General features: G+C 40.4%; 1 protein-coding gene across 8 annotated transcripts in view; it reads right to left on the bottom strand.

Moving 5' to 3' along the window:
* rps6kl1 (ribosomal protein S6 kinase-like 1) overlaps positions 1-12,361 on the bottom strand; it is a 32,903-nt gene extending 20,542 nt beyond the window's left edge. For 7 of the 8 annotated variants that reach the window (XR_005946281.1, XM_041214504.1, XM_041214503.1 and 4 more), the window contains exons 1-2: positions 11,969-12,361; positions 2,886-3,045 (exon numbers count right to left, since the gene is read on the bottom strand). The gene's annotated coding sequence lies outside the window, so the exon portion shown is untranslated. The remainder of the gene's footprint in view (positions 1-2,885; positions 3,046-11,968) is intronic. The other variant, XM_041214505.1, reaches the window with a different exon arrangement.
* Positions 12,362-12,701: the final 340 nt, after the last annotated feature.

Raw genomic sequence — 12,701 nt, 5'->3', positions numbered from 1 at the left:
AAGACTGGATAAGCTAGGATTGTTTTGCTTAGAGCAGAGAAGGTGAGGGGGGACCAAACAGAGGTGTACAAAATTATGAAGGGCATCAATAGGGTAGATGGGAAGTAACTTTTCCCCTTAGCAGAGGTGTCAATAACCAGGATGTACAGATTTAAGGTAAGGGGCAGGAGGTTTAGAGGGACTTGAGGAAAAATTATTTTATCCAGAGGGTGGTTGGGAATCTGGAACACGCTGCCTGAGGGGGTGGCAGAGGCAGGAACCCCCACAACATTTAAGTATTTAGATGAGCATCTGAAAAGCCATAGCATACAGGGCTATGGGCCAAATGCTGGAAAATAGGATTAGAATAAATAGGTGCTTGATGGCCAGCATGGATATGATGGGCCGAAGGGCCTGTTTCTGTGCTGTGTAACTCTATGTCTAGTATCTTTATGTTCTTCACAAGCGAGATTGATAATTTATTACTCAATTGTAGTGAACGACAGTTCTGTACTGTGATTTCGCAACTAGTAGTTTGGACTACCCCCTGCTCATGTTGAACTCTCACAGATGTTTGAGATGTACAGCCAGTTAAACCTAACATATAATAAAATGTCAACTTTAACTAGACTCTCCACTGAATTATTGACATGCATGAAAAATGGCAGTAAGCTGATGTTTTAAGAGCTTCACAATGTGGTAGCAGAGTGGAGGGGTGAGCCTGAGCAGATTTCCTGTGCATCTACCTTGTACTATGAGAACCTAAGTCATACAATCGAACAGCATTTCTGTTGACGTCATCAGCTCTTTTTGCACCTCACACAACTTTTCACCTGCAAGGGCAACAAGCAAGTGGCCACCTGCAGTCCTGAGCTGAAATCCCTATTTCATCAAATGTATGAATAAAAATCAAAAACATGCATTTATGTAGCACCTTTCCCAAACTGAACCAAATGTAGCAGCAAGGTACCATCAACAGTACTGAGATAAACAAGCAGATAATCTGCATTTGCCAAAAAACATGTTGCTGCTTGGTGGATAAGCATTGGCCAAGACACTGGAGAACTTCCCTCCTCTTCTTCGTCCAGTACCAAAGGAGCTTTTGTGTCTAGCTTAGAGGGTAACCAAAGCCCCAGTTTAATATCTTACGCAAAAATACTCCTTACTATTGCACCGAGGTGCCAGCCCAGATTGTGCGCTCAAGTCTCTAGACTGGAGCTCAAACTGTCAGTCTCTGATATCAACTGAGTTGACATTAACTCCTTTTGTAAATTTCCCCACCCTTCCTGTGGAAGGCTTCTTCTCTACTCAGTGCTCCCCCACCCACTTATTTTAATCCTGGTAATACTGGTCTCACCAGCAAGGTTAACATTTTATTGCCCACCCATAGTTACCCTTGGGCCTTGCTCAGCAACGTGTTGGGCCTTCTTCAGCAGTCCATGTGCTGAAGGCACGCCCTAAAATGCTGTTCAATAAAGGAGCTCCAGAATATTGCTGCAGAGACAACAAAGTAATACCAATAAAATTTCCAAGTCTGGATGGTATGTGCAGCCAAAGGCATGCAATTTGCTGCAGTGCACCCCACAGCTATGGCACACCCAGTATTAGAGGAAGTGGAGGGGATTTGGAGTTGCATCGGACCAGGCAAATGGAAAGTATTTCATCACACTCTTGACTTGTACTGTGTAGGTGGAAGAGGGGTTCTAGAAGTTAGAAGATAAGTCACTAGCTGTAGGTACCCAGCCTCTGACCTGGTCTGAAGGCTACAGGTTTATATAGCTAGTTTAGTTTCTTGTCAAAGGTGGCCTCTAGGATGATAATGATGGTAACATAGTGGTCACTGGGCTAACAATTGAGAGGCCAAGGCTGATGCTGTGGTGACATGGGTTCAAATCTCACTGTGGCAGCTGGTAAAATTTAATTTAAAAAATACCTGAAATATAAAGCTAGCCTCAGTGATGGTGACCATGACAACTATCATCGATTGTTGTAAAAACCCATCAGGTTCACTAATATCCATCAGGGAAAGAAATCTGCCATCCTTACCTATTCTGGCCTACATTCAACTCCAGATCCACAACAATATGGTTAACTCTTAACTGGCTTGCCAGGTCATTTCAGAGGGCACTCAGTTTAAGGGCAATTAAGGATGAGAAACAAATACTGGCCTCATTAATGGCACCCACATTCCATGAAAGAACAAAGAAAGAATCCTCCATGATGTAATACTACATCACTATCAAGGACTGAGTGAAAACTACCTCCGAGTTGGGTGCAATAACCAAATGAACTGTGTCTTGGATGGGTGGCATGTGGTCAATGGAAGATTATTTTTCAATTTTATTCACCAAGGTATGGAATATAAAATAGGATTCATTGCAAGCTTCAAGAAAAAAGTTATTAAATGTCCCTTTTATATTAGTGTTTTTCTGCGTGCAAGCAGCAGGGCATTCAGTGCACAATGATTTCACATTTCTAGCTTGAACAAACCTTGCCCAACAACTGGAAAAGGTCTGGTGACCAGAAAATTAGATGATCTTTCTTTTTAAAAAGAAAACATAAAAATCATACACGGTCATTTCTCTGCTACTCTTTAATTTAACCCAGCAGAAATAGGGTAGGGTCTGGAGAATTGAGAACCTCGGCAGACTGTTGAAGGTTGATCCATACCAGACTGGACACTTGCATTTCAGCTGCAGAAAGAGGCAGAAAACCACTGTGCCACATCTGCAGCACAATCAGCATAGTTAATGTTAACAGTAAAACTAAAGTCATCTGCAGGGTGGAGACAGTGCACCCACACACACACACACAGTAAAAGCTGAACGCTCCTTGAAGACAATGTTCAGTGTGGATTGGTTGCCAATGACATCAGCCTGTTGTAACTGTCACAGGGTGGCACCCACCTGTGGGAGTTGTGCATTCAGCCCTCGCTCTTCTACAGGGCTTATACAAGGATTGGAACAAGCAGCATTTAATAGTACCGCATGCCTGGTTTAATCAGTTATTCCTGTGCCACTTAATTAAAATCACCCACGCAGAAAAACACTGATTATTTTCAGTTTCCTAGAGAGAAAAAAAAATACAGCTGCTTTTAGAAAAGGATTTATTGTACAGTAATTTTTACACAACTCCATCTCATTCACTACTCTCCAGAAGACCAGAATATTAATTATTTTGCTCCATAATATAGTCAATTATCTATATCTATCCTCCTCATCACAGCCTTCAACCATTTCCAGATAGAGATATTTAGCAAGATTTCAACAGATTGAACTGTTTTTTGGGATGGGAGTCCACTGCATATATCCATTTCTAAACAAGGAAATAAAATTGTTCCTGAGTGTGACTTAAATTTGTCACAATTTTGTCTGTAATTGTGTCCTTTAGGAACATAGGGAGGAACATGGGAGGAGTAGGTGGCCATTTGGCCTGTCGAGCCTGCTATGCCATCCAGTTAGATCATGGCTGATCACCTACCTCAATGCCACTTTCCCACACTATCCCCATATCCTCGATGGGTCATTGGTATCCAAAAATCTATTGATTTCTGTCTAGAACATGCTCAATGACTGAGCTTTCACAGCCTTCTGGGGTAGAAAATCACAAAGATTCACCGCCCTCAGTGAAGAAATTCCTGCTCATCTCAGTCTTAAATGTATATCCTTCCTTAGACAAGGAGACCTAAACTGTACACAATACTCAAGTGCAGTCTCACCAACGCTCTATAAAATTGCAGCAAGACATCTTTACTCCCATACTCAAACCTCTTCGCAATAAAGGTCAACATATCATTTGCTTTCCTAATTGTCTGCTGCACCTGTATGCTAGCTTTTAGTGACTCATGAACAAGGACACCCAGGTCCCTTTGGGCATCAACACTTTCCAGCTTCTCGCCATTTAAAAAGTACTCTGCCTTTCTATTTTTTCTACCAAAGTAGAAACTTCACACTTATTCACATTATTTTCCATCTGCCACGTTCTATCCCATTCTCTTAGCCTGTCCAAGTCCCCTTGAAGCCTCCTTGCATCCTCTTCATAAACTTATATTCCCACCTATTTTTATATCATTAGCAAATTTGGAAATATTACATGGTCCCCACATCCAAATCATTTATATAGATTGTGAACAGCTGTGGCCCCAGCACTGATCCTTGCAGTACCCAACTAGTAACAACCTTCCATCCTGAGATTAACCGATTTATTCCTACTGTCTGTTTTCGGTTTGTTAATCAATTCTCAATGCATACCAGTATATTACCCCCAATCTCATGTGCTCCAATTTTGCTTTCTAATCTCCTCTGTGGGACCTTATCAAAAGCCTTCTGAAAATCTAAATACACCACATCCAGTGGTATTCTTTTATCTATGCTACAAGTAAGATCCTCAAAAAATTCCAACAGGTTTGTCAAACATTATTTCTCTTCCATAAACCCACGTTGACTCTGCCCACTCACTTCATATTATTTTCCAAGTGTCCAGTTATCACATCTATTATAAAGGATTCTAAAATTTTCCCTACTCACAGACATCAAACTAACAAGTCCTCAGTTTTCTCTCTCCCACCCTTTTTAAATAGTAGGGTTACATTTACTACTTTTCAGTCTGTGGATAGAATTTTTCAAGATAACCATCAATGAAAGTCATGAAACAATGGGCCAGGTTAAATTATCTGCTTACACCTACTTTATCTATGTTAGTTTAGAACACTGCTTTGCATATCTTCATAGTTCTGCTGCCAATAAAAATAAATTCAACTAAGCATCACATCATTACAGTTCTAAAAAAAACACCACTGCACCTCCGAACTCTCCAAACATCTCAATGCTCTTTCACTGCTTGGGAGCTAAACCTGCACAACTTTTACACATGGTTATTCCAATGAATTCTATAAGCGTATTAAAATAATTGGTCCACTGATGCATTTAGTGGTCCTATTAGCCCATTTGATTAACTTAATCCTGGCTAGACAGTTTCACTTTATGGTAAACAAACAGACAAATTTTATTTTATTATCTTTGCTAATAGAAAGCCTTTTGTCCTGTACATTGGTCAAGTTTTCTGTTTTAGTGTGCATGTCACCTCATTTAACAGCATTAAATCCAGTCGTCATGTCTAAGCCATAAAGGGCTTAATTCCCTTGAATGGCATATGTTAAAATACAGTATACAATGGCTTTGCTGGCAATAAGAACTAGTAGGTAATGTTATCACGGCTAATCTTTCAGCATAATTATCACAGGTCAACTGAATGTAGAAAGAAATAAACAGACAAAAAGATACTTATTCTTGTAGTACTGGCAGATGTTAATTTTGATATAGACTGGCAAAGCAAACCAAATTGGCAAAAGTAGTTTGAAGGGTGAGTTCAAAGAACGCATTCAAGACAGTTTTCTAGAACAATAGACTGAGGAACCAATTAAAGAACGAGCTATTTTAGATCTAGTATTGTTCAATGAGACAGTCTTAGTAATATTAGAGTAAAAGGGTCCTCTGAGGAAGAGTGATCATAATACAATGGAATTTGAGAGTTTTCAAAATTTAAGATATTTGTAAAATCAAACAAAGACAATTATAGAGGTAAGATTGGTGAGTAGGTCAAGGTAGATTGGGAAATCAGATTAAAATATATGATGGTAGACAAGCAAAGGCAAAAAGTAGCAAGCCTGAGTGTTGGGAAGGGTTTAGGAATCAGCAAAGAATGATCAAGAAATTGATAAAGAGTGAAAAATACGATGACTCTAACCAAGCAAGAAATATAAAAACAGATTTTAAGAGCTTTTACAATAGGTAAAAAGGAAGAGATTAGCAGAAGTAAGGGTTAGTCCCTTTGAGGCAGAGGCAGGAGAAATTATAATGGTGAATAGAAATTGCAGAGTCCTCAAACAAATATTTTGTTTCTGTTCTCAGTAGATATAGAATATACAAGAAATTGTGGGAAACAATAATTAATATTAAATAAAAATTACCAGTACTAAAAGCCAATAAATCCCTAGGACCTGATGCTCTGCACACTAGGGTTTTAAAAGAGGCGGCCACAACAGATAGGGGATGCATTGGTTTTGATCTTCCAGAATTCCCTAGATTCTAGAATGGTTGCTATAGATTGGAAGATAGCAAATCTAACCTAGTGCTTCATGAAATGATGGAGAAAGAAAACAGGAAACTATAAACCAGTTAGCCTGTCAGTGGTAGGGACACTGCTAGAACCTATTAAGAGCATGGTTACAGCAGTCTAGGGGGAAAAAAATTCACAATATATTAGGCAGAGTCAACACTTATGAAATGGAAATTGCATTTGTCAAATCTATTAGAGGTTTTTGAGGGCAAAACTAGCATGTAGATAAAGGGGAACCAGTGGATGCAACATATGTAGATTTTCAGAAGGCATTCGATAAGGTACCACGTAAAAGTTACTGGAATTGAGGTGAATATATTAGCATAGATTCAGGATTGGTAATTGGCAGAAAACAGGGTGCAGATATAAACAGGACATTTTCAGGATGCAGGGTATTCCTAGGGAGTTCAGCAAGGATCCATACTTGGATCTTAGCTATTTAGAAGCTATATCAATGACAAAGATGAGGAGGCCAAGACTAAAGGCAAGTTTTCTAGTGAAACATAGGTAGGTGGGATACCAAGAAGTGTAGCGTAGGCATGAAGGCTGGGAAGAGACATAGACCAATGAATTATTTGGGTATGTAGTGGCACATGTAGTACAATGTGGGAAAGTGTGGAATTATCCACACTGGTAGGAATAATGGCAAAGTAGAATTTTTTTTTGAAGATGATTGTCAAGTAAATAGTAGGATTCAGAGACTCTTAAGGATAAAGCCTGCAATTAGGAAAGCAAATAGTATGTTAGCCATTATTGTAAGGCCTTAGTGTAGAAGAATAATGAAGACTTGTTGTAATCATAAGGTCTGGTGAGACCACAGCTTGATGACCGTGTACAGTTTTGGTTTCCTGGATATACCCACCTTAGAAGGATTCAACAAAGGTTCACTAGATTGATTCCTGGGATGAAAGAGCTGTCCTATAAAAGGAGAGACTGAATGGAATGGAACAAAGAATGGGAGGTAAATTCACCAAAATCTAGAAAATTCTTAGAGGGCTCAACTGGATAGATTCTGAGAGGCTATTTTCCCTAGCTGGGGAGTCTTGAATGAAGAGTCATTGTCTCAGAATAAGAGGTTGGTCATTTAAGCTGAGACAAGGAGAATATTTTCAGAATCTTTGGAATTCCAGGCCAGTGAGTCTCACGTCAGTGGTAGGGAAACTATTGGAGAAAATTCTGAAGGACAGAATCGATCTCCACTTGGAGAGGCAAGGTTTGATCAGGGATAGTCAGCATGGCTTTGTCAGAGGGAGGTCATGCCTAACAAATTTGATTGCGTTTTTTGAGGAGATGACCAGGTGTGTAGATGAGGGTAGTGCAGTTGATGTAGTTTATATGGATTTCAGCAAAGCCTTCGACAAGGTCACACATGGGAGACTTATAAAGAAGGCAAATACACATGGCTTACAGAGTAATTTGATAAGATGGATTCAAAATTGGCTTAGCTGTAAGAAACAGAGGGTGATGACAGAAGGCTGCTTTAGTGACAGGGAGCCAGTGTCCAATGGCATACCACAGGGATCTGTGCTGGGTCCCTTATTATTCATCATTTATATAAACAACATAGATGACAATGTTGGGGGGGGGGATTAGTAAGTTTGCAGATGACACAAAGATTGGCCGGGTGGTTAAGTGAGGTTGAGTGTCTTGGGCTACAGGAAGATATAGATGGGATGGTCAAATGGGCAGATGGAATTTAACCCTGAAAAGTGTGAGGTGATACATTTTGTAAGGAGTAATTTGACAAGAAAGTATTCAATGAACGGCATGACACTAGGACGTTCTGAGGAACAAAGGAACCCTGGCATGTGTCCGTGGATCTCTGAAGGTGGAGTGGCATGTTAGTGGGGTGGTGAAAAAGGCATATGGGACACTTGCCTTTATCAATCGAGGCATAGATTACAAAAGTAGGGAGGTCATGTTGGAGTTGTATAGAACCTTGCTGAGGCCACAGCTGGAGTACTGTGTGCAGTTCTGGTCACCACATTATAGGGAAGGATGTGATTGCACTGGAGGGGGTGCAGAGGAGATTCACCAGGATGTTGTCTGGGATGAAACATTTAAGTTATGAAGAGAGGTTGGATAGACTTGGGTTGTTTTCGTTGGAGCAAAGAAGACTGAGGGGCGATCTGATCAAGGTGTACAAGATTATGAGGAGCATGGATAGGGAGCAGCTGTCCCCCTTTGTTGAAGGGTCAGTCATGAGGGGACATAAGTTCAAGGTGAGGGGCAGGAGGTTTAGGGGTGATGAGGAAAAACTTTTCTACCCAGAGGGTGGTGACGGTCTGGAATGCGCTGCCTGGGAGGGTGGTGGAGGCGGGTTGCCTCACATCTTTTAAAAAGTACCTGGATGAGCACTTGGCACGTCATAACATTCAAGGCTATGGGCCAAGTGCTGGTAAATAGGATTAGATAGGAAGGTCAGGTGTTTCTCACATGTCAGTGCAGACTCGATGGGCCGAAGGGCCTCTTCTGCACTGAGAGATTCTGTGAACTCTCCATCTCAAGAGTGCTGTGATGCTTAGCCAATGAGTATATTCAAGACTCAGATTTATTGGTTTTTGGTCCCCAAGTGAATCAAGAGATATGGAGATGGGACAGAAAGGTTCACTACTACTCTCAGCTTCTCTTCACTCAGACAACTTGTATCCTGCTGCCACTTTCCCTTTTATTCTATAGGAATCAACTTTCTTGATAAGCTATTATGAGACACTTTATCAAAACTCTTTAGAAGTTGATGTACACATCAACTACATTACTCTCGCCAACCCTCTGTTACCTAATTAAAAAGCTCACTTAAGTTAATTAAACACAATTTGCCTTTTAAAAAAAATCCTGTCTAGGTTTCCTCAATTAATCCATGCTTGTCCAAATCATTGTTAATTTTATCTTGGATTATGGTCTCTAAACGGTTTCCCAAGATTAACTGTAGCATCTGCGTGGAGAGAAACAGATCTGTTTCAGGCCATGACAATGTTAACTCTGTTTTTCTCTCCTTCGATGCTGCCAGACCCCAGCATCTGCAGTATTTGGCTTTTGTATAAGTGTTTAATTCACTGCTAGTTCTCTTCCAGGAATGCCCGAGAAGTTGTTCTGCTCTTCTCTCTGATGGGCTTTCTATTTGTCTTATTTTATTCACCTCCATTGTTTAACTGGTTGGCCTGTAGCCTATGTGCTTATTCTTACACTTTCTTCTGAAAAAGGATGCAACGTTTGCAACACTACAGTCCTGTGGCACTACTCCTGTATCCAAGGAGGTTTGGAAGATTATGACCAGTACCTCCGATTTCTTTCTCCTTCCCTACCCTCAGCATCCTCAAATTCAAACTATTTGGTCCGGATGTCTTATCAGCTTTAAGTAGAGCCAACTTTTCTAGTACATCCTCTTTATCAATTCTAAGTCCATCAAATATCTCAACTCTAATACAATTTTGGAGGTATCTTCTTCCTTGGTAAAGATAGATGTACAATACTCTATCCTGGATTCACATCTGCAGTTGCAGAAACACCTGCCCATTTCCCTAGCTGCAGAATCTCCAATTACTATTGCTTTTCCAACCTTCCTTCTGCCTCTCTGTACAGCTGAGGCACCAGTGCTGCCATGGACTTGGCTCTGGCAGCACACTTGAGAGGAGCCACCACCTCCACTAATATTTAGAACTGAATATCGGTGGGAGCCAGATGTGTTCATGGAACTCTTGCAACACCAGCCTGGTCCTAATTATCTGAACGGTAGTCACCCATTCCCTCGAGAAGTGTCCTGGAGTTCCCACATGGAGCAGGATGTACATCTAACAAGACTGAGGTACCCTGACATGTCTCTATTTATTGGACTATTAACTGCAGTTGATAAATCAGTACTCAGAGCTTACAACATCTAATATTACAATGCAGACAAGCCAAAATTCACTCCAACTCAACATGTGAAGGACAAACATTTTCAAAGACAATAAAATTTAATGTTCTGCCACTGACTCCATTCCTCCTAACTGGAGTTGAAACAAACTTTGTGAAAGTCAAGCATCCTTTTCAACCCACAGCTAGGCATTAACTTTTTCCTCAAACCTACAGAAACCCATACTTATGCCTTTTATCCCTTCAGACACAAATTGTCCACATCTTTAATATCAGCCACAAATTCTACACCTCCCATAAACCAACTTATCCAAACTTTCATCAGCAACAAATCTCACTTGCATCTTCATTGGTTACCAATGGGCCCTCATGCCTCAGTAAATTGAATTTATAATTATTGTCCTCATCTTTAAACATCTCCCTACACTGTCCAACCCTGCATACAGTGCAACCATAGCCATACCTCGTCATGCCATGTCACTTGGCCCTTTGTTCTTACCCTCTTTTTCCCATCATTAAGGTCACTGCAGGCTCTACCACCAGTTTCACACTGAAACTCTTCCACCTCCCCACCTTAAATATTGCTTTCTTTGATCAAATTTTGTCAAATCTTCTGACTTTCCATTATTGCTAAATGTTTATTCCTTCCACAAGATTATAGACAAGAAAGGCCATGCATATCATCTTAATTCATCCAAAGACTGTAAAGTCCCCACCTGGCAGCATTCAATTGATTCTTAAATTAGTCCCAGGTTTTCATCTGCACTACTTTATCCAGAACTCTATGCCATGTATTTATCACTTTACATGAACAGAAAGTTTAAAAAAAATCTATATTAGGATTAATATTAAAGGACTAGCCTGAAGTTTTGCCTCTTATACTACCAAAAATTAAAGATGTCTTGGTTCAAAAATTAAAGACATTTCAATATATTTAACTATCTTATGTATCTCTATAAGGTAATCTCAGACCTTTTTTGGCTGAAAATCCCATTTTTCCAGTCTCTCCCTCCCCATGGACACTAAAAGGATGTCTCTCTCAAGTAGATATCTGGCTATCCCTGTATACTACAGTAGGTTACAGGAAAGATCCATGTTCACAGAATGGTTGTATAATGAACATTTGAAAATTATAAATAACAGTCTACCAAACCAGTACTACAGCCATCCAATAATACAGAAGAGAAATCATCATCCTGGGCATTCAGACAATGTCAGAACCTGCACCAGTGAACAAAATTAGTAAAATCACTTCAGCTATGAGGTACATCACTTCCTTCCAGCATGATCCACTGGGGAATAATTTATTCAGCACATAGAACTGTGATGGTTTCTTACCATATTGTCTCTTTCTTAAAAGAAATAGAGTTGTCAAGTATTAAAGGGACAGAACAGGTTTGAGAAAAGAGCAGAACTTAATTTTGACTGACCTATAGACACTACTGCTTTGGAACAACCAGAAAAGAGATACAATTTCAAGAAAGAAACTGGCAAATATCTCTTCACTTGTTTGCAAAATTGAATTATAAATTCACTCTAAGTTGCATAATAGTAAGACTAATCTTTTAATTGCCTTCTACTTCCCAAATAAAATAGCTTGCCAAACACTTTCCTCGAAACCAAGTGCCTTTTTGAAAATGTTATGCTAATACAAGCCACTTAGATACTACCACAATATTAGAGGTGCTAATTTGCTAAATCTTCCCATGGCACTCAGCAGTTAGACTCAACATGTCACACACTTCACACATTTAAACAGCAATGATATTAGGCATGCAAATTAGTTATCCGCTGGGAGGGAATCCAGGTTGGATTCGTTTCTCTGCTCCTTTTTATAACTATTAATTAATTAACAGGCACGCTCGGAGCTCCAGCATCTGCAGACGCATTAAATAGTGTGGGAGGAATAGTTGAATCTTATGCAATTTGGAACCAACCTACAAACAACATGATTGCCACCATCCATGTTTTATACATCGAGTAGATCTTTTTAAAAATCTGAGTTGGAAAGAAGTACCTTAACAATTGGGAATTTAAGAACTTGATTTCCCTTTCTAGACAGTTTGAGAAGGCAGGATTAGATTGATTTGATTTGTGGTTCTTGCCGCTGGAATACAGGCTTTGTGTCTCCCGCTCTCCTCCAGGGTGATGTGCAGACATCTCTGGCCCTGGAGCTGTGCTGCACCGTGCGGGATCCGGATTCACTCTTCACTCAGTGAGCGCTGGCTTACAATGTAGCAACAAAGAACAACTGTATCGCTTTCGCCTACTACCCGGCTTCATTTCCTGCCGACTCTCTCCTCCGCCTCACGATGCACCAATTCTTTCTATATTATTCTCTCTCTCCCTCGCATATTTACCCTCTTCCCAGCTGCCATTCTCCTACTTCTGCAGCTTTCACCACATTTTTCCCCCACCCACACCCAACCACTTTACGGCAACGTTGTAAAATCCACCCCCTCCCAAAAAAACAAAGATATTGTCGCAAACCGACTCGGAGGGAGGACCCAACACTTTGATTGACTGCAGCGACAGCTTTTTTTTAATGTCAGTCACTTTCTTTAGTGCTACGGATTTATTGAACACTTCAGTTCATGGATGAACCAGTTCTGCAGCGGCATTTGCAACAGTATTTTCCCACTAACTATGTGGAGGTGCCGGTGTTGTCTTGACATATTTGCCTTACTCCTGTCCTGATTCGTGCTGAATCTTTTATGTCCTCTTTTGCCAGATTTTCCTTGCTTTCCACG

Source organism: Carcharodon carcharias, chromosome 20 (genome assembly GCF_017639515.1).
Source record: "Carcharodon carcharias isolate sCarCar2 chromosome 20, sCarCar2.pri, whole genome shotgun sequence".
NCBI classification, from domain to species: domain Eukaryota; kingdom Metazoa; phylum Chordata; class Chondrichthyes; order Lamniformes; family Lamnidae; genus Carcharodon; species Carcharodon carcharias.
Note: the sequence above shows the minus strand (reverse complement) of the source record. Positions and strands in the feature narration are given on the sequence as shown.